Source organism: Dermacentor andersoni, chromosome 7, assembly GCF_023375885.2.
Source record: "Dermacentor andersoni chromosome 7, qqDerAnde1_hic_scaffold, whole genome shotgun sequence".
Taxonomy (NCBI): Eukaryota; Metazoa; Arthropoda; class Arachnida; order Ixodida; family Ixodidae; genus Dermacentor; species Dermacentor andersoni.
The window spans coordinates 44,183,567-44,206,081 of record NC_092820.1 but is presented as its reverse complement, the minus strand read 5'-3'; positions in this window follow the sequence as shown (position 1 = coordinate 44,206,081).

Genomic DNA, 22,515 nt, shown 5'->3' with positions numbered 1-22,515 from the left:
AATCCGGGCTTTATTCCTTGATCTTAGTTTTTTCTTTGCTCTTTACAAACGACGGCCACTGCGTGGAACACTCGTTTGTGTATTTACCCGGGCCTTTCCTCTGGAGCGCCAAATCTTACTCCGCCTAGTTCTCCCGACAATATATTTTTTTTTACCGAGCGTCTTCAATGGCAGCAAAAGTTCAACTTTCTTCGACTTCGAGACGTTTAGTGGGAGAAGAGGAGAAAATGATCATAGTGATTTCAGCGGCGAAACACGGAACTTTCGTGTTTGCGGTCGATGGGCCTCCGTCGCCGACAGAATTTTAACTGCGCGAATCATTTTTGCAGGCTAGGCTTTTGTGTCGCTTTTTTTTTTACTGCAGCAGATGTTCTATTATTTGCGCCACGCTCTTCTAGAAAAAAATATAAACAAGCTATTTTTGTTGCCCATATAGTAGATAGACAAAAGCTGAAAAGTCTCCAAAGATATGTTTCCGCGCTTTCATTTTCCCAAAGTTTTTCCCACTCCTATTTGCCTCTAGCCTCCTTGTTAGTTATCTAGGTATTGAGCCACCATCCTAAAGATACGGTGGCTTTTTAGGGCCGCCGCATTATAAGGGTGGTGGTGCCAGATTCAATCGACCGACAAGGGCGAATTTCTCTTCAACTGTGAAGCTTAGATTGTGAGGAACATGATGCTTTTCATTGTAGCTTCGAACTGCTTTTCAGTTGGATGACTATTTTTCTTTCACTCAGAAGACTATGTGACGCGAACTCTGCGTGAACTCACGTGAAATGCGTGACTTCAATTTATTCTTATTGCGATTTTTTTTATTGATATGATATAAGGAGATGTTGGCGCGCAATTTAAGGCGCCGGCTACTCCTTATCTCTTGGGTGGTTCCGTCATACATCATTCAGGGTTCACGGTTACATATCAAATTATCATTTCACACAAGCACCAGGACTTACAAAGCAACGTTTTCACAGGAAGACTATGGCAAATGTCTCCACACCTATGTAGTCGAAAGTCTCAAAAGTAGAAACGATACTGTCGCCTAATAACACATTTTCTAGTCAGCGGGTCAACGGGTACATACAATATACATGACAAAGAGTCTCCACACTTATGTAGTCGAAAGTCTCAAAAGTACAAACGATACTGTCGCCTAATAACACATTGTCTAGTCAGCGGGTGGTATATACATGGTGTAAATCTATTAGCACATACAGTCACAACAGAGCAGTCAACATAACATAATTCTCAAACAGGTGCATATATAGGGTGACATTGAAATGAACAGAACAATGAAAGCACTAATAACGTCCAGCGATGCCACTGTCTTCAAAAAAAGTCTTTAGTGCTTTTAAAGCGCTCTTCTGCAAGGCCGTTGTTGGCCAAGGTCCCAAAAGTTTCCTTAAACTGAAAAGTCTGCGGTCTAATTTACTTAGCGCTGATTTAAGTCGGCATCTTCGTGTGTCGTCATGTGGGCAATCTAGAAGGAGGTGATATATATCTTCATCTACAAATCCACAATCACATTCGGGGGTTTCCGCTCGGCCAATTCTGTGTAAGAAATGCTTTGTGTAGGCAGTGCCTAGCCTTAATCGATGAATAAGCGTTTCCATAGTTCTATCTAATGACAATGAAAATTTGAATTCAATTAATGGATCAATATGATATAAGTCAGAGCTCTTAGAATTCTGGTCAAACCAAGTGTTTCTAGACATGTTGAAAGACGTTGTCCTTATAATGCAGCGTAATTCATTCTTTGATATTGGGAGCGGAGCCGTATCATCTTTCAGGTGCGCTTGTCGTGCTGCTTCATCGGCTGCTGTGCTGCCAGGAATGTTGCAATGCCCTGGCATCCACTGGAATGCTATTGCATGTTTCGCTTCGCTTGCCTTTGTGAGGTTTTTAAGCGTTTCATATATTATACTGTCGCTGAATGTTTTCCCCTTTGTGCTGCAGAGTGATGTTAGAGCCGCCTGTGAATCGCTGAAAATTACCCATTTTTGCGCTTCTGTTACTGACAATATAAACTTTACCGCACATAGGCTTGCGAACAGTTCAGCCGTTGTGGACGAAGTCGCACGAGATAACTTAAATGATTCTTGTTTGTTGAGGTGCGGTATAATGAATGATGAAGTTGAAGAGGTTGCTGTACTGGAGCCGTCTGTATAGACGTGTGTGTATCCTGAATACCGCATGTATATCTGGTATAGTGCTAGTTGTTGAGCAACTTGAATGAACATGTCTATTTTGCTGAATATCCGTTCTACTGACAATTCGATTTTTGGAACTGTAAGCAGCCATGGAGGATATTCGATGTCTGAGTTCCAAAATTCATTTCCTGGCAATATGTGAAGATCTTTTTGAATTTCTATATGAACATAACTTCTATCTCGTTTCATTATGTCTAGAGCCAATGGGTGGTTTTTATGCTGGGTTTGAAGACGGAAATAATGCCGGCATGTTTCTGTAGTTCGCATAGCTGGAAATGGTGAGTGGCGAGCCTCAGCTATTACAAGAGAACTCGAAGTCGCTCGTGGAACTCCTAGACAAAGGCGTAGTCCTCTAGCTAAAAGTCTTTTGAAGTCTCTCTTCTGACGTGTGGGAAAGTCCGTGTAAGATGGGCGCGGAATATGCAATTTTTTGTCGTACTAATGCATTGTAAACAGTCAGCATGCACGATACTGATCCGCCCCATGATGTGCCTGCAAGTCTGCGAACTACAGTCACTATGGCATTGACCTCGTTTTCGAGTTTCTTTAAGTGGGGTGCCCAGGATAGCTGCCTATCAAGTATTATGCCAAGAAATCGATGCTGTGTGACAATCATTAGAGGGTGTCCTTCCAGATTAAGAGTGAAATTCTTTAACTGCCTCGGAGTGAAGGGCAATGCAGCAGTCTTTGCGTGTGATAGTACCATTCCTCTTTCTCTCAAAAATTGGTTGATGATATTTATGCCGTCTTGCAATGCCATCTGGAGTAGTTGAGCTTTAGACCCAGATGTCCAAATACACACATCATTTGCATACAGTGAAAACTTTAACTGTGATGGCAGCCTTCTTGTTAAATCAGCCATGACGCAGTCAAAAAGGAAGGGGCTGAGTACGCTTCCCTGCGGTACTCCCTGTTTGACAACATGTTCAGCACTCTTTCCTTCACCCGTCTGAACAAATATTTTTCGACCTGATAAAAATTCAGAAATCCATCGCAAGGACCTGCCAGACAGACCAAGTTCCAACATGCTTAGCAGAACATGAACGTGACTAACGGTGTCAAATGCCCTTTTGATGTCTAGGAATACTGCTATAGTCATGTTTCCACGTGCACGCTCGTGCTCCACACAGGTTACTATATCTAATATTGCATCCATTGTGCATCTATGTTTTCTAAAACCTACTAAGTAGTTGGACAACACCTTCGTTTCATTACACCACCATTGAAGTCGCGCGTCAATCATTTTCTCCATTACTTTGCATAAACAACTTGTCAAACTAACGGCGCGGAAGGATTCAAGGCACAAGGGCGTCTTACCAGGTTTTAAAATTGGTATGATTCGAGCGACTTTCCAAGAGTCAGGTACAGTTTCTTCTATCCATAAGTTATTATAGATATCTAAGAGCGCATTTGTACCTGTCGGTCCGAGGTTTCTTAGCATATTGTACGTAATGCCGTCCGGCCCAGCAGCGGACTTTTGGCGACATGATGCAGTTGCACATTGGAGCTCGCTTAATGTGAAAGTGTGATCTAATTGAGGATGTTGGGCCCAGTAGCAAGCAGTAATTTTTCGCTTAGCCAACTCTACTGAAATATCAAATTCTGCACATTGTGATGAAAAAGCAGATCTGGAAATAAGCTCACAAAATTTATCTGCAACTATTATTTCACACGTGTCCCGGGCGACAGCGAGAGCACGAAATGGGAAGCTTTGTGTTACAGGTCCGCTTAAAGAACGAATTACTAGAAAAATTCGTGGGACAGCCGTGTGAGGAGACGGCGTGCCGCAGAAATCGCGCCAGCGCCGTTTGCCTAAGCTTTCCATTCGTCTGCGCATTACATTGTGTATTTTCTGAGCGCTTCTGTATGCTTCTAAACTTCCGCTCCGTCGGTAAGCTCTTTCGTATCGGCGTCGGATGGCTCTTAGGTGTTCATATTCTCCGTCAACTGCAGCATAATCTTTTGGTATTGGGACCTTCTTTGTGCATATGTTCATATTATCCTGCAAAAATTCTGTAAATTTTTCCACTGTTGCATATTGGTTAATTTGATCCGTTAGGCGGTACCGAAAAGCTTGCCAGTTGGTTAGTCTGCTGTAACGCCTGATATCATAGTGCATGCTAGGGTGGTTAACAAGAATGGGAAAATGATCACTTCCGCGCGTTTCCATATCTGTTGTCCATCCCACACCATTCACTAGATCATGTGAACACAGGGTAACATCTATGCAGCTTGAGTAATTATATATCCACGAAGGAATGTTGGTGACCCATCGTTTAAAACAGTCAAGTTGCATTTATCTATGGCGCACTCAATAACATTACCCCGTGCATCACAATGATCACTGCCCCCGATGATGTTGTGTGCGTTGAAGTCGCCACATATAAATACATTAGAATGAGCTATTTTGAAGACATCCACTAGCGCTTCTACTGAAATCCGGTTTGAAGGTTGTAGATATAGATTAATCACTGTTATACAGAGCTTGCCAAAGGATACTTTACATGCGATGAATTCCGGGAAGTCTGAATCACTGAACTGAATTTGATAAGATGGTAGGTCCTTTCTGACGCACAGGAGCACTCTGCTAACAGCACCTTGACGAGAAGTCTTATATATCACATAATTCGAGAGGCGAAAGTCGTCAGTGATTCCCGCCTCTTGAATGCAAAGTATTGGGAAATTGTATTGCACAAGCAGTTTACGAAAGTCAGCGCACTTTCTTCGAAGACTGTTGGCATTCCACTGAAATATGGAGACATTTTTGTAGTGGTTATTCATGTAGTGCCTGCCGCAGCTTCGGCCCGGATTGTTGACACAACAGTGCTTCTAGAGGCAACAAGGCTTTTACTTCTGGTAGGTTGTTTGCTTCCGGCAAAGCAGATAGGATTGCCTTAAGAGCTGCGAAAAGCATTGGCAAAATCAGTTGTCACCGATGCTGTGGTATGGTCGCTATTAGCTGGTGTTACTTCTGCTGTAGATGCGTAAGGTCGCTGAGAGAAACGTGTGCGAGTACTGGAGCTTTCTTGTGTATTACTTTCGGCCTGCTGTCGTCTGGGTTTCTGTAGCACTGATGCATAAAACTGGGCGCTTGACTGTGATCCTCTTGATTGGTCTCTTGGTTGCACTGTTGGTTGTTCTCTAGAGGAGGGATATCTTGTTGGTGCTCTTGGCTGCGGTGGTTCCGGTGCCCGCTGAGGTGGGTGATCTGGCACTGGATGAACAATCTCGAGGTTTGGTGCGGGTTCATTGCGTCGCGGTTGTCTTCCATGAATTAGTTCATGTCGACGCATTTGTGCCACTGCTTTTTTCTGTGGGCAGCCTGAGAAGGAGGCGGCATGGTTCCCCGCACAGTTTGCACATTTAGGTTGAAGAAGTGACTTGCACTCCTTGTGGCCATGGTCTTCTGAGCAGATTTTGCATCTACCTGTGCTACGGCAGGTTTTCGCCATGTGCCCAAATCTCTGGCAATTATAGCAGCGAAGTGCGGGTCCTTGGTATTCCTCAATAGGGTGACTGGTGAAACCCAAGTAAATTCTTCCAGGAATAGGGCGGTCGTCTCTGAAAGTCAGGATTACCGTGTGAAGTGGATATGACTTCACTGCTCCATCTTCTTGGCGGGAATACCTTGTCTGTCTGCGTGCCGATATAACTCCTGCGTCTTTCAAGAAGTCTAGGAGTTGATCGTCTGTGTACTGCAGAGGCACATGTTTTACTTTCCCAACGTTTCGCGTGTACGACTCTGGGATGAATGGCTTGACTTCCAGGCCACCTACACTTGAGAGCATCAAAAGGCGTTTCGCCGATGCTAAGGAAGCAACGCTAACACTAAAACTTCCATCTCTGGTCGTCCTGAAAGACTGTACTTTTTCTTTGGCAGCAGAAACTATTTCGGCAGACACTCGGTTTGGATTTACTTGCCAAAAAGTAGTACCTTCACTTGTTGGGCGAAAGACAACCAGAATGCCTTCGGCTCGCTTTTTATTATACGTGACGACATTAAATGGTGCATCTTCACCCATCTCTTCTTCATCACTTAGCTCATAAGTCGATGTTCTATCATCGTACTTGCCGTCTTCTAGGCGAGGTTTCTTGGTCTCGGTTTCACCATCATCCATCATTCCTGAATTCGCTGAAGTTGATTCTGAGTTGGGGAGAACCAAACGTGCCGGCTTTATGAAGCTTTGTGACGCTTGCAAGGCTCCAGGCTTTTCATTACGGCCCGTAGCGTCATTCATATGGCTTGTTACGTTTGGACGAGCATAAGGCTCGTGACGATGTTCTCGGCTTCCGACCACCGCAGCGGCAGGGTAATAGCCAGGTCTTCAAAAAAGAAATGTCGTACCTGTAAGGCGCCTGGCTCATTGATTCTTCACCCGATGTCTTGTTAATCAATCGTCGTCAAAGGTAACCGTAACTATCCAAAAAACCAGAAAACTCAGAGCACCACATAAAAACAGCGACCGAACAGATACACTTCTTCTTCTTCTCCCCCCCTCTTATTCCGATTAAGTTTCTTTGATCTCAAGAAAATTCGTAAGCAGTATTACTTTTTTTTTTCGTTATTGTGCCAAGCATTCATTTCTTTATTTTCCTACGAAACCAATCTCAGTTGGAGCAAACCTGCAAAGCAATGACTATATTGCAACATGAATGGCGGCGCCGCGTGTTGTAAGATGAAGGAGGCTTTCAGTGTTGTGCGCAAAAATATGACGCATCAATGATACTCTGAGGCTATTGGCTTTGTAGCCAGTGTTTCAGCGACATGCCTCTCCAATTTCTCAAACAAGGCACTTGAGAAAAAACACAAAATTTTGGTGGACACGAATTTAAAGCATCGCTAGAAATCACAATTTGCACCGTTATTCGCGGCAAAGGCATTCCATAGAATTTAAATGATAACCTCATTACCATTACTTTTTGAGACAGGAACAAATTACACAGTTGAAGGCAGCCCACGCACAAACCATTTCCACTTGAATCAATTTCAGCAAGTAAGAACATGTTGGTGATTTGTACCCTGAGGCCCTAGGACGATATGCATTTTTGCTCTAAGTCATTCAGCCTGCAATACGCTAGAAGGCTTCTTAATAAACCATTCGTTCAGCTGCTGACGCTACATTTAGGTATTCATGTCTGGAATTTCCGCCTTGACCAGATCCCCTGGCTTTCTTTAATGCTTTCGTGCCAGGCTGCCTTTCAAACTGTACTTTGTGCATATTGTAAATGAACTTGACTTATTCTAAAATAGCTGGGTACTTCTTCTCTGGCGTGAAGTTTTGGGACATCTTTTCTTTCGGAAGGGGCTTCCCAATTTGTGTAGAAGTGTAGGCGAGAGAGAGAGAGAGAGAGAGAGAGAGAGAGAGAGAGAGCAAAGAGACGAAAGGCATGGAGGTCAATCAGACGAAGAGAAATGTGGGACGTGTATCAGAAGTCTCCTGCTACGAAAAGATGATCTCTTAATTCCTCTTGTGTTCCCAGTAGAAAAGCAAATCTGTGTATTCTCACCAGTACCCGCGAAACATTCTCTCATCAGCTTTCTACTATTGCTAACATTTCATTGTATTCTACCCATTTTCGTTAAGTGAGTCACTGACATTTTGATACACCATTCGATATGACCTTTGACAAGTCCAAATGCCTGTCTTCCGGACGCGCTTCTACAATCCCAGCACGGACGACCAGCTCCGTAGCAACCTGTTCTAACCAGTACAGGCCTGTTGATCGCGAACAATTTCGGGCAAGTTTCGTTTTAAACTGAACGTTCAGTCCGTTGGTCGTCTGTCCACCATTGCAGAATTACACATTACGGTGAATCGTTCACGCTTGCCGACAGTATAAGCACTGGCATTTCTCCCTGCTTTGTTAAATACTAGATGCGGGGCATGAAACTTCATGCTGACTTATTTTTCCGCCGTTATACCAGATGGTGACAGTGAAAGAGGCGTAACATGGGGGCAGTTTGCACGAGACCCGTAACAGCGACACCAAGACAGATGCGAGTGTACTGCGTCACAATGGTCTGCCAGTGCTTTTTCACACTTTACCTCTAAAATGAGAAAGGTCAATAAAGATGATACGTATCTAGCTAGATTGATTGATTAAGTGTGACTCATTGAGTGGTGGGTTGATTGATCGATGACTGATTTTTGATGATCTGGCATTAAGCTATGCGGATCTGGCACGGGCTACCTAAGCATTATTTTTACCCACCTCACAGGAATGAGACCCCTTGGCCCGAAATCGATTATTAGACCTTCGACGCTGGTAAAAAAAAAAAAAAAATAGAGTGCCGCAAACTGCACTTTCGTCCCAGGCACACACCAATATTATATTAACTTCCTCAATATGCCGTTTTGAAGCAAAGGACTTGGAAGCTTGGCCTCACAGTTCATCAGCCCAGAAAGCCATTCGAGCTCTTCTTCAGCACCTGAAGGCAACATATTTGAGTGTCCGACTGCAAGCGTGCTGCGCCTAGCTTAGTGCATGTGAAAGTCCCATAGAGACTCGCGTCTTTTCTGTCTTTCTTTCACTTCCTCCTCCTCCCCTCGTATAGGGTACCAAACTGGACTCAGTCTGGTTAGCTTCCCGGCCTTTCCTTCGTCCCTTAAATCTCGCTCTCGTTTGAAACCCCTCGAAAAACGTCAAGTTTATAAAACAAGAATAAAGAAAGTGCGCAACTTCGTACAATGAAATTGACAGCATAGAATAGCCAAGTTATTACACACAATTGGTAAAATTGGTATAAGTACTGTGACGCAGCAGTTATCACGCCGTTTTTTCCGCGTCGAAGATGCAGCGAACCGACCAGGTCCACAGCACGGATCACACTCAAGAGCAAGCCCCACAAGCGATGATGAAGAAGAACCCCATATGAACCCCACATGATGATGATCATGTATAGATAACAAAGAATAGCTCATAAATGCCCACACTAATGTCCCCCCGTGCGAGAGCGGCCATCCTGGCGGAAATTCAAAGGGGCGACGAACGCCTCGTGAAAGACTTCATATGGGAAACGTGGGCAACCTTAGCAGCACGGCAGCGGCGGTCATTTGGGACAATAACTGCTGCCACGCGATAGTTAACCGGAGAGGTGTGCTCCAAGACTTTGTAGGGGCCGATGAACCGAAGCTGAAACTCGTCACACAAGCCAGGAGTACGAACTGGTGTCCGGAGTAGCACTTCCTCACCAGGGCGGAAGTACACGACGCGGTGAGAGGCGTCGTAATGCTGCTTGCGGTCCTGTTGCCGTGCTTCCGTATTGATGCGGGCGAGCTGGCGACAACGCAGAATGCGGGACACATATTCTTCGCAGGAGGAAGGACATTGATGGACAGTTGGCGCGAAGAAAGAGACGTCAAGACAGGAAGAGGGCGAACGATCATAGACAAGGTAGAATGGCGAGTAACCGGTCGTGCGTTGAACGGCAGTATTATATGCAAAAGTCACAAATGACAAAATTGCGTCCCAGTTTCTGTGATCCGATTCGATGTCCATGGCTAGCATGTCTGACAGCGTGCGATGAAATCGCCCTGTTAGGCCATTCGTTTGCGGATGGTAACTGGAGGTAGTCTTGTGGGTGGTTCCGGAGGCTGTGAGTACTTTGTCTAGTAGTTGCGAGAGGAATGCTTTTCCACGGTCGCTCAGGAGCACGTGAAGAGCACCGTGACGCAGTATTAAAGCTTGAAGTATGAATGCAGCAACTTCAGAGGCTAAGGCAGAACTCACACAAGTTGTTTCGGCGTAGCGTGTGAAGTAGTCAACGGCTGTTGCAATCTATCGTTTACCGGGGAGAGTCACAGGAAGAGGACCATACAGGTCAATGCCAACGACTTCAAATGGTTACGACGGACACGGAACCTGTTGCAGTTGACCGCTTGGAGCTGACGTAGGGAGCTTTCGACGCTGACATAGGGCACAGGAAGCGACATACCTCGCTACACTGGCGGACAAGCCAGGCTAGTAGAAGCCACCTTGGATGTGGTCATAGGTTTTCTGGAAACCAAGGTGACCAGCAGTCCTGTCGTCGTGAGAAGCCTGCAAGATATGAGCACGTAGAGAGTGTGGCAGAACAGGAACCCGGCGTTGACTGTCAGGGTGATAGACTTGCAGCAAGCAAGTGAAGTGGTGTGTGAAGCAAGTGAAACAAGTGAAATGTGCTATTTTGTCCTCCGTCCTCTGACTCCCCCCTCAACCTTCTGGAGCTTCGATCGGGTCACCTATTGTGCCAGCTGTCCGCCAGCATCTCGCAGGACGGGTCAACAGGCACTTCTACTTCCACACTCTCGGCCTCCGCTACCCCGCACCTCCACCACTTGTGACGCAGCAGTTATCACGCCGTTTGTTCCGCGCCGAAGATGCGGCGAACCGACCCCGCCCACAGCACGGATTACACTCAAGAGCAAGCCTCACAATCGATGATGACGAAGAACGCCATACGAGCCCCACATGATGATGATCATGTACAGATGACAAAGAATAGCTTATAAATGCCCACACTACTTTCGTTTAGGAGTTACGTAGTCTTAACTTGGTTCTTTATTTTATTTATTGTGATCTAAAACAAGCCTCGCCAAAAGTCTGGCCTCGTAATTCTCAAATGTGGACTTATACGCTGAAGAGATCTTGCGATGTCTTACGGATTCTGCCTACTATGAAAATGTAGGGGCTTCACATGATTTCGACAGGAAAACCGCACTTGGCTTCAAGAGACACCTTCATGCTGGAAATTAGGTCAACGAAGAAGCTGACGTTGTGCAAAATGGCTAAAGCAATCTTTACCTTTATCAACGTTTAGACAGGCGAATACATGCCACAAAGTGAGAAACGGGTTCGCACGTTCAATGATAGATTTTCTCACCATATTACGTATAGGAAAATCTGCCGTTGTGGGACTGTTGTATGCATGGGAATGCCGGTATCGTGTGACTTCCAATTGGCACCGTTCTCGAAGAGCCCGGACACATTGAAGACACGCCTGGCTAGCACTATTCCTTCTGTCTGAATGATTCATTTCAGCTAAACCAGCATAAAATATCTTTGTTCGCTTTAGTATTACACAAGAAAATGTTTTGTTTAATTATGAGGACTTGTGATTAGATCTACAATTACATACAACGTAAACGAAAGTATCAGCAGGTCACTAAAGTTGGACGACAGACGACAATATTCGCGATCGCTTTAGAATAGCATGTCGTCTGTTCTTGATTTTCTTCGCTTGATTATGCCTTTTAGGGGAGCAAAGTTCATTGAAAACTTGATACGGGTGAATGAAAACCTTCTATGAAGATTTTATTTTTATGAACGCATTATATGTTTAGCTAAATCCACGTTTTGGACGAAGCATCGTGTAACAACAGCCAGAGCCTCGCACACCAATATGACGTCATTCCCATGACGGCATAGCGCTCGTTCAAAAGCTCCCATCGATGGTGGCGCCAAATTTTCTTTTGCGTTATACAGTGAGAAACTCTATGCGTTCCTCAACGATGAGAAATTTCAGCCGACGTTGAGCTAGAAGAAACAAGAATAAGCTTGGCTTTTAACACTGTAAAAGCTGCATGGAGAGGTCGTATAGTACGAACACGGGCAGCAACGCCTACGATGCACCATATGTTGGATCGTTGTTGTTGTTCTGGCTGTTTGTTGTCGTCAGTTGACTTAAACAGTTGACTTCAGTCAACTTTTTATTGTTTTAGTCAACACACCTCCCGCGCGTTCGCTTTCCTCTCTCTTCCATCACAAAGCCGCAATGTTCCTGTCCATGAGCACTGAGAGGCTGCAAAGGTACAGAGGGACTAGCACACATAGTAAAGCCATTGACAGCCGCAAATCACGAGCAAGAAGAAAGACAAAATTGTGAGGCACAGAAAGGTTGTGCCTATATTTATTACTGCACTTGTCAACTGCTTCCCGTAGTTTTCGTTAACCGAGCTGTCGTAGGTTCCTTTCCTGTCGTGAATGGCCTTCTCTTGCTATCTGATGCAATCGACATCAATGCTAACGACGTGACAGAAAATAGGCTATACTCTGGCTTAGCTCAAGTTCTTACAGCATGAATAAGGGCACCGAAAAGACCTTCAAAACAAGCCTTGTATTCGTAGGCACACTGAAAGAGGAGACATTATTAGCTCGAACGTATGGCGGGAATGCGGGCAAATATTTCCTAACGCGATGGCACACGTTACGGTGGCCGCGACATTCAACAAAAAGAAAATCATTGCGAATAAAAGCAGAGCAGGCAGCATCAACGACGACAAGACCGAATCGCGTTAGGCTCGATAGCGAAACGCTAAAGATGTGTGTCGCAAACCAGTCGACACCGTGATAATTGCCATGCAACATCTGAGCTACTGTAGCATGCAGCACAGTGTTGTTCTGCAACATTTTGTTTATGACGGGCATTGGGGATACGGGTACGAGAGTGGTGTCAATACTGTCTGGCTTCTACGCAAAATATTCTTATCTAAGAAGTAGACTAAAACTATACGGTCAGTTCTCTCGGGTTGAACACCACTATTACTAAAGAACACCAGTAGGCAGCTGGCGAGTTGTAGAACGTAAACGGATTTATTTTCATCAATTCGTAATGACAGTGACGATAGCTTTGCGATAACCGTTATGTACACTGATTGGTTTGACGTAGTAGTTGTGCGCGAACGGGAAAGGTGGACAGAAGTAATTATTGAAGGGAAAATCAGACATCCGCCCGTTCTTAGCAATTGCTGCAAAGGAAACCTATACGGATTCCGCTAACGAAAAGCCTCAGAGTTGAAGAAAAATTCGTCCTGGTCCGGGACTCGAAACCGGGACCACCGCCTTTCCGGTGCAGCCGCTCTACCATCTGAGCTAACCAGGTGACTAGCAGATCGCAGGGCGAAGTCGAATTCGTCGACAACACCAAGCAACTGCAAGTGTTCAAACACTTGCATTTGCCATCCTTTATTCCTTTCTGAACGGGGCAGCCTGCGGCTATTCAGAAGAAAATTATGTTTTCTTCAGCATATTATTGCATCTTTAACGCGTACACGTCACTTTGACGCGGTGAGTTTTCGTGGTTTTGTGATGTCGTGTGAAAGGCAGGTGAAGTGGGTGCAGCTCGAAAACTTTTCACCAATAGCCGAGGGCTAATTCTAAAAAGGCGTCGAATCAGAAATAACAATTTTTCTTTCGTTCTGTCCAATGATGCATAATCAGTGCGTACATGTCCTACCAGCTGGCGAGCTATTGCAGTTTTCATGGCGTCGAGTGACAGGCAGGTGAAGTGGGGGTGGTCTAAAAAAGCTTTTCGCCAATCGCGGAGGACTGATTGCAGAATTGAAATAGAAAAGTTTGGAATAGCTTTACGTTATAGCAATCCAGGACATGTCTGTTGGTTCTGTTCCCCCGCTCTGTTAAGCCTTCGTTAAACTGGGAGCTTGCAAAGTCTAAATTGGTGAAAAATGGCCCCCTTGCATGTTGCCCTTTGTCTTCCTTGTCGCAGGTGTGCTTCCACACTGCAAAATTAGGTTTTCTTAAGCAGACCGAATGTTTCATATCTGCAGGATTTCCAAACAAGGGTTGGTAAGCACTTCGTAAAGGCTACGCATGAAAGTCAAAAGCTCCCTAAATAATGCTGCCACTGCTTCTACAGTTAAGAGAAGGGTTGCTGTTGTACCCTGTTTGCGGTTTTTGTTGCACCGCCTGAAGAAGGCTGCAGGACGCCATGGAATCAATGTAGCTTATTTCGTGTGGGTATGTCGCATGTAGACATTGACATCAGTGCTAGACCTGAATCAAGGAAAAGTTCAGACTGTATGTACTGAATGCTTGAGTCATGAGTTCATAGTACATGTAATCACATCATTAAATGTTCTGGATGTCCCACCGGGGTAGTGCATCTTTTGCCTCTATCATGTGGTCACAAGTATAATTGACATACGAGACGTTCTATAAACGTTCGTTTACGCGGAAACTAAATGAACTTTAAGGGGACAGGGTAGGTCCTATTCTTGCCATGCATTTTGGCTATGTTCGTGACCCCGTTTCTCGTGATTTGCTGGGGGTAGAACATTAAACTTGGTGGCATTGTAATCAGCAATGTTAGGCAGTGTTACTGAACCAGGATTATTTTTTTTAAAGATTAGTTTTCTTGTTTTCATTTTTTTACTGACCCACCAAATTTTAGAGCCGAAATCTGCAGTAAATAGCCTGTAAACAAAAATCCCCTACAGGGATATTTATAATCCTGGTTCAGTAGACATTCTGTAATGTTTTCTCAATATCAGGAAAATATTTTCTCCCTAGCTCTTGTAGTTTCTGAAAAAAAGGGTCAAATGCAGCAAAATTCCCTCGTCAGGCTTTACCGCCTTTTGTCGCAGTTCCATCTTTCATCTTTGAAAGAAAATAAACCTCAACTTCAACTTCAACTTCAACTTCAAAATATGGTGTTTTGAGATAATTGGCTTTGAAGTGGAAGAAAGAGCGTTATTGCAATATAGGACTATAGAAACAAATTCTGGCGCATTTTTTCAATAGCCACCCGCCTGGTAGTGCCCTCCATCGTCAACACTTCTTTCCTGTGCTAGCTGCCTTGTTTTCCGGGCCTCCTTAGTTACCAGTCGTGTAGCCCTCTCTGCAAAATACAGTCGCCGCCGGTCAACTTCGCGCAACCACTGGACTGTAAACCGTCCTGGAGAAACTCCGAATGACCTCAAAATGTCGGATCGAGCAATGCTGCGGTCATTAAAAGTTAGCACAGCATCCATTGTCGATATTTTCAGAGTCTTGAGGCCAAGCAAGACATTCTTCGGAGCGCGCTCCCATACAACGTTGTTGAACGCCTCATTCGCGTTCTGAGTTTTTCCATGGAGACATTTCTGGAGAGAGGGAGAGAGAGTAAACGTTTATTGTAATAGAGGCTGTTTGGTTATGGTGGGTGGAACCCCTCCTCCAGGGCCCCACTGGTTACAGCGGCTCGCCGGGCCTGGTCAAGGGTCGCCAGTTGGCTTCCCAATTCCACTTCCGCGAGTCGCGCCTCCCACGACCAGTTATGTAGAGTGTTGTCTAGCAGCGGCGAGGTGGCAGCCGCCGGACGTAACGCGCACTGGAATGTTATGTGTTCCAATGTCGGTGTTCCTTCGCACCACGGGCATTTGTTGCTGTATTTGTGTGGGTACATTTTGTGTAGCCTGTGTAAATGTGGGAAAGTGTTTGTTTGCAGGCGGCGCCAGTCCCGTGCTTGCCTCCTGTCTAGGTCTGGGTGAGGAAGGGCTTTGGTTCACCTACTTAGCCGTTGTAATTCGAGGATTTCTCTTGGCGCACCGGGTGTCGAGGTGTTCTCTCGGGCGGTGTGGCCCGCGGCTCGGCCTGTCATGCCTCGAGCCAAGCGGACTCTTTCTCCACACCCGACATCTCGTAGTCCGTCTAGTATTGTAGTGTGTGAGATTTTATCAAACGCCTTATGGACGTCGAGTGCTAGCAGGATTCTGTCCATACTGCCCGGAGGAGGATCGAGCACCTAATCTCTTAATAGAAGAAAGACGTCCTGTGCACAGATTCTCCTGCGGAAACCGAACATGGATTCAGGGAAGAGTGAGTTTCGTTCGATGTGGGCTTCGAGTCGGGTTAGAATTACTCGTTCAAAGAGCTTGCCTGAGATGGTTGAGCTCGCGCGGCTTGCCCGGTTTTGGTATAAGCACGATGTCTGCCTCCTTCCATTCTCGCGGTAGTCTTCCGTCCGGTCGCCAGACCTGTTCATTGAAGAAGTCGACTAAGTGCTGTAGGGCTACGTCCCTAAGGTTGCGCAGCATTGCGTTGGTGATTTGGTCGGGTCCAGGAGCCGTGTTCTTCTTGAAGGTTTGTGCCGCTGCGTAGAGTTCTGAGAAGGTGATGGGGGCGTCCAAGCTCGAGTTATCCTGTCCTTGGTATTCTCTCATAACGCTTGGAGATGTCTGGGCAGCGCCGGTGTAGGTGCGTTTTAGGTGCTCGAGTAGTTCTTGTTCTGAGCCCTTGTATTCTCCTAAGAGCCGTCGCATGACGTTAGACGTCTCGGTGCGCGTGCTAGTTGGGTCTAACATGCACCGAAGAATGGCCCAGGTCTTCTTGGTGCTGAGGGTGCCTCTGAGAGAGTCGCAGAAGCTGCGCCAATTTTGATTATTCAGCTCCTTCGCATAGGTGTTAGCTTCGTTTGCAAGCAGGGCTATTCGGCGCCTAAGTTTGCGATTACGCCGCTGCCGCTTCCAGCGTTCGGTGAGGCTTCTGTGGGCCTCCCAGAGGTGGGCGAGATGGCTGTCTAGTGCTGGTGCTTCCGTTGTGGTCTTGATCTCTCTGGTGGTGGCAGCATGGGACTCCTTGAGGAAAGCTGTCCAACCTGCGGCCGTGGCTGGAAATGAGGAAGCAGCCTGCTGTCGTTCTCTATACCTTTTCCAATCACTGAGCCTGGCCACCCCTAGGGGCTGTCGAACTTTAGCTGTGTTAACATTGACACACAATAGACAGTGATCACTACCTAGCGTTTCGTCTAGGTTACACCAGGTTACCCCCGTCTCATTGTTGACAAACGTAAGGTCCGGCGTGGTGTCCCGGGCAACGGTGTTTCCTATCCTTGTAGGAGTGCCTGGCTGCGTAATCAGTACAAGTTCGTGGGATTGAGTTTCTCGTAGTAGATTGAAGCCCTTGGCGGTGTCGCGTTGATAACCCCATGCGGAGTGCCAAGCGTTAAAGTCTCCGAGAAAGATTAGTCGGTCTTTCGTTGAGAGCAAGGTAGATACGTGACTTAAGATTAATGAAAAATCGGCCCTCTTATCCCTAGGGGTGCTATATACGTTGGTTATCAGGCACTTGGGACGACCCTTCTTAACTGGCCAAATGGTAAGTATTTGGTGGTGGATTTCTACGCCAGGTGCTATGCCGACAGTGATTGTCAGGTCTTTGCGGGCCAATGCTGCCACTTCAGGGTAGCTCGAATCGCCGTAGAAACGGTAGCCCCCAATAGGTATCCGCATTTTCCCCACTTCCTGAAGACAAATAATGTCAGGTGGGACGAGCGCCGCCTTGATATATTGCGTAAGTGCAGCATGTTTGTTATGTAGTGATCGACAGTTCCACTGCCAAATTACGAGATTCTCTTGGTGTGTAGGTGTGTAGTTAGCCAGAGTATGGGCTCTCGAAATGTTCTGTGTCTGTGGTTACGGTGACCTTTGGATCTCGGTTCTCCGGGCTAAGGCTGCTACGATGTTTTCGCGTTTTTTTGACTCCTTTGAGTGAGTCGTCGACGTACCGCTTAAGATTGTGAAGCTCTGCAAAAAATAATTGCATTTGTGCGCACACATTGTCTAGTTTCCCTTCCAGATGAGTGATGGGTGTAGGCATCTGTGCTATAGGCTGCGTTTGTGATAGTGGTTTGGTCTGTGTTGGGTTCGTCTGTGTGTTGGACAGTTGTGCGGGTGCGTTTGTATTATGGGTTCCTCCGTGCGTCATCATGCTTGCCATTTGTCGTTTAAGTGTTTCGAGTTCATTTTTCATGCTGTCCAAGCTTGCCTTAAGTTGTCTGTTTTCGGCAACTATTTTCTTGTATTCCTCGTTTTGCGTGATAGGTGTGGTTGTGGAGGACGCGACCGCTGCCCAGCTTACCTGTGGATTTGTAAGAACCGAGGCCGCCTTCGGCGCTTCTCTGGATGCTCGTTGCGTCTGCCTTGCTTCTCCTTCCTGGACGCGCTCTCATGCTCGAGAGCGGGATCTACTCCGGTGAGGTGACGCTGATCTGGACCGAGCGTTCAGTCGGTGTGGAGATGGCGATCTCGTCCTTCCCTGTCGGTCGCGTTGGTCGCTCCTATGGCCGTTTGTGTAGTCCGATTCCTCATCCTCTGAGGCGAACCAGCGAGGTTTTTTCTGCCCTTCATTGCGCTTGTCAGTGCTCTTTCTGACTTGAGGTTTTTTCGGTTGCTTGAGGCGTCGTTGGCAGCTGCGGTCCCCGGTGACGTGGGCACCCTCACACGAGGCACACTTTGGCTCACACGGGTGGACGTCCATTGGGTTTCTGAGTCCACAAATTCGGCACACTCGCAGGTCGGGCTGTGGACAGACGTCTGTCCGATGCCCTTTTCCATGGCATGTTTTGCACGCCTGAACAGTAGCACGGTAAAGATGACACAGGAATTCGCCTCCGTTGTAGTACACCACCCGAAGTAGTGACGGGCCGTAGAAAGTAAGGGCGGCACTCTTTGTTTCTCCGATCACTCTTGCTTGGATAAGTTCGACGCCTTGACTCCGTATACGTATGTTTGCTATGATGGTCTCCGGTGGCGTTCGGGGTGGAAGTCCATATATGACTTCTCGGATAGCTTCCTCTCCGGTGGCGGCGTATACGTTAACGTCATGCGAACGTCCGTTGATAGTGAGGGAGTGGACTCGGCGTGCCTGCTCCGCGACCTCCTGACTCGATGTCGAAAGTATGGCGATATTGGAGCCGGGCTTAATACGGAGCAAAAATTGCTCACCTCTTATTTGGTAGTCGCAGGCCGTGACGATCGCTTCGGCGAGGGCTGGCGTGCTGATAGTCTTCAAAGGCAGTCCCTGGTGTGGTCGGATAACGATCTTGAAGTCATCCTTAGGAAGAGGAGGAAGTTTGGGTATGCCTCTTCGTCGTTTCCTTAGTTTCGCCGGGTTAGTGCTGCCCGTTGAGTCCGTTTCTCGTTTGCGCTCTCGAGCCTGCTGCTTCTTTTGCCGTAGTGTCAGGACTGTCTGCTAGTCGTCATCCGTCCGGTGGCGTCCCCCGGCGTCGTGGCGAACGGAGCCTGTTATTCCGTCTTCTGTTCTGTCTACATTTGTTAGATCCATGTTCTCTGCTGGTGTGGTCTCACCTTGCATTGGCGTCGTCGTCTGAAGTTCGCTAAGCGTTCCCGTAGCCATGCCCAGGCAGAACGGTTGCTGCCGTTCGCGTTCCTCACGCGTCGGAGCAGCACCGGCTGCTGCGCTGAGCTGGCGTCGGGGTTATCGACGCTGTCCCGTAGTCCGGGTTTGTAGGATCGCTGGGCTTCACGAGCTTCACCGAGGGCCACGTGGGTAGCACACTCGTGTTCCTTGTATCCTCACGAGTTGACTGGTATCTCCTTTCTGGAGAAGCTCAGGCTTTGAGAGCTGCTGAAACACCAGCGTTCCGCTTCGAGCGTTCCGCCGAGCGCGAAAGCTTCGATGCAGACGCTACGGTGGCTAGAGGGGGGTAGTGTGACGGGCGCCTCATCCGGGCCATGGAGGAGGAGCGCGCGGAACGCGGTGAAAATTTAGCCACCGCTAGGGACACTGCTGTGTTCAAAGGTGCCACGCTTTCGACGGCCGGGCACTGACAAGGCTTCGCCGGCTGCGTTGACGCTTCGCTGTCCCCTCTGTCGTCGTCTGTGAAATTTGTCTGCAGTGTTGGGTCGTCGCGTTGCCACACGAGGAATGAACTCTTCAGATTCAGACTGTTGGATGTAATGAACCCTGCCGTCAAGCCGCTCAAGCACGTGCTTTATACCTAGATGCAAAGGCGGGTATCGATCTTGCTCGCAAGAGCTTTCTGTGTTTAAAGCCCCAACTGATGTCTTGTGAAGGAAGCAGTGGGCCTGAAATATTAAACGGGCAAAACGCCGCGCGTTGCGAGTAATCCAGCTGCGTCTTAGGATTCGTTTGGCTAAGTGAAATATACTAGCTAGGTTTTCACTGTTGCCAGATGAGTGACAGCCATTCCGCTAAACGTGACAAAAAAATAGGCGGTGAAAAAAATTTTTTTTTTCAGTTTAGGAGAGGCAAAGATCCCGAGCATGTGTCAAAGGGGGCGTGGCTGGATGCCGCCTAGGTTTCTAAAAATGTTGATTTTGAGGTAAATATTTCGTGTGCGCGCAAATGAAACACTGGGTCATGTTAAGGAAAGCATAGAGATTTTAAATTATACAAAAACAAAAAATCAATTTTTTTTTCTGAAAATTTGCCTACCCTGTTCCCTTAAAGGTACACCGACGTCCCATTTGTCCTCCCACTGAAGTGATTATAGATGCGTGCCAGCCTTCTGTTACACTACCGTCATCGCCACGCACAAAGGTCAGCTCTTGCGCAAAATAATTGAAGCGTTATAGACAACATGTATCATTCGTTGACACCTCCTGACTTGTCTGTGTAACTTTCTATTTTACTGACACACATTGATCGGTCGTTGTAGCTATTGGTTTTGATTATTGGAAGTTTAGTTGTTCCCTATTTTTGATGTCATGTTTCGCGGCAAAATATGTTAAGTTGAAAGACATACTGCCCAGTCGATTTCTTTTCTGTGGCCTCGTATTGCCGGGCGCTGCTACTATGGATAAGTTCCAAATCACTCGATTCGCCATCGTTGTGCCCTTGATAGGACAACTTATCGCGTTAAATTGGCAGTAGCCTGTCCTGTCAACAGGCAACAACAACGCCCGTCATATTTACTTCAGCGTACCCTACAATGTCTCAGACCCCAAAGGCATAATGGGGGCGCCATCGGCATTGTAAGTCTATAAGCGTTCCCCCTAGCACCTATAGTAATATTGGTGAACAGCTTCCTTTATGGCTTCCCCTGTTTGCATAATAATGCATGGTGCCACGAAAGAAGTGAAAAAGAAGCGAGTGCGGTTTCCTCTGGCTCGGAAGAACGCGCAGCTCAAGGTGGTGGCGGCTGGCCCCTGTCCTGTCCCTGGACTGTCCTGTTCTCTGCGGGGAATTGGTCAAGTATCGGACGATTTAATTTTCCTTAGTTTTATTTTGTACTTTCCTCTTATTGAGAATTCCTATTGTCTCTTTCTTCTCCCGGCCAGAGATCTTTCCTCTGGACGGCTTCGCTTGCCACTAATGACATGCCTATAGAGGCTTTCTTGCGCAGTGGCATTAACAGCGTTCCAGTGGCCCTAGTGCCGACCAATGGGGTATTCATCCGCGTGAAGAATCCCAAGGTGATTCAAGAAGAGCTGCGGAAAGCAACCCCGCATTTCCAAAGCATAACCGAAGTCCGACAATTTGGCAGAGGGGGCATTCTTTGCTGTTCGCCTGACCAGACCTGCGTCTCCGACCTTCTGAAGTGCGAAATGTTCGCGAAACACCCGGTGAGGCCTTTTATTCCTGCTCATCTAGCTTGCGTTAAGGGTCTAGTACGTGGAGTCGACGCGAGCCTGTGTGCTTCAGAGGTCCTGCAGATGTTCTCCCCGGCAGGTGCCGTCTCCGTCTACCGATGTTCACGCGTTTTTGAGAATCAAAGAACCCCCACAGAGTCGATTATAGTCACCTTTGCAGGCACAAATAGGCCGTCAGAGATCAAGGCGTGGCCATTAATATACAGGGTGGAAGCAATTTCTCCCCGCCCATTGCAATGTGTTCAATGCTGGCGATACGGCCACAGTTTTAAGGGATGTCGATCAGAGCCTCGGTGCCGCATTTGCGGAGAAGGCCACGATGAAAAAAACGTGTTCCTCTCAGAGCGAACGATGCTGTTTGTGTGAAGATTCCCACCCTGCGGACTGTGCGCAATGCCCTACGAGAAACCAAGAGCTCGAAATTCTACAAATTATAGAACGGAAACGGTGTTCGCGTCGTGAGGCTCGTGCACTCTCATTAGAGAAATCATGTGGCTATGCTGCAGCTGCTGCTCGCCACTCAAAAGCAATGGATGCATCTCTTGGTGATATTGTAGCTGCTGCCGTTGAGAAACTATGGCAAAAGCCCTTGACACTTTATTTACAAACCTTTCAGAGACCGTTGGACAAGTTCTCACCTCTCAGTTGTCGCAACTTTTACATGTTACTGCTCGTCCAAGTGTTGCCTCTGAAATCACAGTCTCCGATGAGAACATAGAGAAACACGTATCAGCAGAGATCTCGCCTCGCAGTACTGATGCCTCCGAAGCTCACGCAACTCATGTAGAACATGAGGGCTTTCAGAGTCACGAATCCGGTTCAGATACCATGGAGAACATGAATTTGGATGCTAGAACTTATAAACGTCGTGCTTCCCCATACTCCCCGAGAGCTACTACCCTCCACAAACTAAAAGTTAAAAAGAGTGAAAATAAAAGCTTATCAAAGGATGATTTCCTAAAGGATAACATTCTAGAGACGGCAGGTAATACTGCCGGAATATCGTCAACATAGGAAGCTTGAAAGTGCTGCAGTGGAACTGTCGTTCCATTTTTGCTGCAGCCATGAAGATCTTTCTCCTGATTTGATTATTCTGCAAGAAACTTGGTTATCCACTGAAAAGAATTATCATTTAAAGAATTATCGCAGTTTTCGTTTAGATCGTCTTTCTTGTAGAGAGGGATTAGCATTTTTCA